This window comes from Triticum aestivum, chromosome 2A (genome assembly GCF_018294505.1).
Source record: "Triticum aestivum cultivar Chinese Spring chromosome 2A, IWGSC CS RefSeq v2.1, whole genome shotgun sequence".
Classification (NCBI taxonomy): Eukaryota; Viridiplantae; Streptophyta; class Magnoliopsida; order Poales; family Poaceae; genus Triticum; species Triticum aestivum.
Window position 1 is genome coordinate 9,081,879 of NC_057797.1, and position 3,246 is coordinate 9,085,124.

A 3,246-nucleotide genomic window follows, 5' to 3' on the forward strand; every position below is an offset into this window, starting at 1 on the left:
GGAAGCGCGGGCGCCGTCGCCACGACCGGAGGAGAAAGAGCCGAGGCCTCCTGCCTCGGGCCCCCTCTCCCAGCACCAGCCGACCCCATCGTGACCGGCGTCGCCGGCGTCGAGATAGGAAGGAGAGAAGTCGAGGCCACCTGCCCCGAACCCCCTCCCCCAAGCCCCACCTCGGACGCAGTCGTCATCTCCGGAGCCTCAACCACAGGTGAAGCAAGGGAAATAGAAGCAACCACCGGCTCCACCTCCCCAACTCCATCCAAAGTCCTCGCCGACGATGCCCTCACCAAGCGTCCATCCAAGGATCTGCAAGCACCCTCGAACTCCAACAAAGGGAGCGTATGTTCAAACACATCATCAGAATCTACCCGGTCACTCCAAAGTCTGGGAGGGGCAGAGGCTGGCTCAAAGGACCCAAAACACAACGAAGTCATAGGCACCGATGGTGAGGGTGCTGGCTCAACCCCGGTCCCATCCCCGGGCAACTAAGCATCAGGGCAAGAACCGTTAGACCCCTCTCGTGTCGACTCATCAGTCGGTGCCCCCTTGGCTCCCGCACTATCGTCACCCTCGTGCATATCAACATCGTGCCCATTAATCGCCTCAGCAAACAGATCCGTGTCCTCAAACTCGATCTCGAGCGGAAACACCTCTCCCCTATAAGTCCAGTTGACCGCATCAGGCACGAACTCAACATCCAGAATGCTCACTAAAATCCAGGCCGCTCCATGAGCATGGGTAAAAGCCATATCCACTTTCTCTGTCTTCCCAACCATAATACCCATACTGGCCACAACTCGAACATCCTGCAAAGGCTTAGATGGAGCCCCCGAAAACCTCAACCAGACCTCCGTAAGCGGCTTTCCCTTAGGCTCCACCTTCTTCCACTCGTGAAACTCCAGAATGCACTTAGTGCCAGGAACTCTACACAAGCAAAAGCTCAGCAGTCTCTGCAAATCATCCACAGTGGGGAAATCAACCTTAAAAACATTGGCCTCGAGAGCAACCAGCTCCCATTGGAAGTCCCTCGGTGCCAGCTCCTGAAGCCTCCGCACAATCAGAGCCTCAGTTACCTCACCCTAGGTAGCTTTCACAACCCCGGTGGTCAAGCTCAGTGTCTCCTCCGGAATCTCTCTCGCGGCCGGGGACTCAAAGAACATTAGCTCAGCACAATAAACTCCATACATTGTCAGAGAAGGAGCCTGGTCACGCAATAACGGGCAATCCCCCGAGGCATGTGCTGGCTTGCCACACGACTCACAGTAGACCCGTCACTTTTCCAGGCATAACCACGACCTCCTCCCGTGGAAGAGGAACCATGATGTTGTCCATCTCCATACTCATCATACCCATCGTCCCCCCACTGGCCTCGGAGCGGACCATGGGACTCTCTAGTGTTTGAATTCTGCCTCGTCTGTGACAGTCCCGACCGGTTTTGAGCCGGCCTCGCGATGAAGTGAGGCAGAGGTGTGGCACGAGGTTGACCACCCGTAGGCGTTGGCACGACCCCAAAGGCAGCACCACCCTAGCCAGCAGCAGCTACACCGGCCACGCCGCTTGAGGCCGAGGCCCACCATGACCCGCGGCCGGCTAAGCAACGGGCGCCACACCCGGCGCCGGAGGCCTCAGCCCGCCCCTTCCAGCCGCAGTTTGCATGGGCACTTGCCCCGGCGGCCGCACGCTCAAGTGGCCATTGCCACAGCCCGGGTTACCCAGAGGAACACCCCCGCCCGCCGGCGGCCTCTGGCCAAGCGGCGCCAGGGCTCCACGCCCGGCACCCACTGCCGGCGGCGGAGCCGCCCCGCCCCGTCCTGCTGGAGCGGATGAGGCAATCTTCTTGGCTGGTAGCGGCGCAGCCCTGCGGCCAGCCATGTTCAGGAGAGGTCGGATCCTCCTTGCCCGACGAGCACCACACACCGGGAAACCACGAGTCCCGCGCCTGTGAACCCTAGGACCAGCAGGAGACGGCGCACGACGGATAGAAGATCGATCACCCGCGTACGTGCATGGGTTAGCGATCCAGGCAGGATTATGGTCCGGTACAGCATGGGCCTCATACCCATCTGACCCTGGCCCATCTCCTCGCGGACCCAGCTCCCTCCGAGCCGGCACAGCACATCCCATCAGGCGTTTCAAACGCAGCGATCTCATCTCCGAGATCCCGGTCACCGACACGGCCATCACGGGCGCCGCCGGTGCCTGACGAACGTTGATCCGCCTCGCATGCTTCCTCTTCTTAACAGTAATCCACGACTCCGGCCTAATCATATCGAATAGCGTATGATTCGGAAGACTCACCTTAGGTAGGGGACCCTTCCAAGGTCTGAGCGCCGACACCGCCGTCCTCCGATGAACAACGCATCAGATCATCTCTTTCTTCTAGCCCGCGTGAAGACCGATTCGCGCCGGATCGTCCAATGGTAGAACACGATCGATCGTCGTTGCCACTTCATCTTCGTTATAACCTGAATTGAAAAATTCACAAATGAAATCCGAAGGTGTCGGTGAGGGCGGCGACTCCGCCGGGGATGCATCCCCATCGTCGTCCGTGTCGTCCTCGTCGGAGTCGGTGAGAGCCCAAAACCACCCGCCGACGCGCCGGCGATCACCGGCGGCGGACGGCACCATCGCCGTCGCGTGCATGGGCGTCCGCCCTGTCGCCCGCCCAGTCGCCCTCATCGCCTCACGGTCGCGTGCACGTGGTGTTGATGTACATGGGATGTCATTCCCTCCAGAGGTAGAGAGTGAACCAAATATAAAAGGGGGCGATTGTGCAGCTAGTTAAGAAACAACCTCTCAGCCTTTGCTAACCCATAAAATTAGGCTAACTAATGGGCCATATATCCTGTGAAAGAGAATTGCCCCTTGGTAAGGGGTGGCCAGAAACCAGGATGGTCCCCAAGAGGATTCCCTCGTATGTATAAAAATGTAAGGTGTTCAACAAAAGACAAATGCAAAGATGTTTAAATATACATTTTGCAACGGGACAGTAATCAATTTAGACCTAACGTAAATATTACAAATACTAGTTGGTTATTTCTTTTCAATGCTGCTTGGAAAGTTCACTGGTCCTTGTCACGTCTTTGAGCTTTAAACAAAGTATGCGTGCCTTTCACCCACCCACCCACCCACCAAGTCGTCCAGGGACACTTTGTTTAAATGCGACTGATACTTCAAGACTTGCAGAGGCCAGCTTAGTTAATTTTTCCAGGGATCAACCAGCATCTTACCTCATCAATCCTGGCC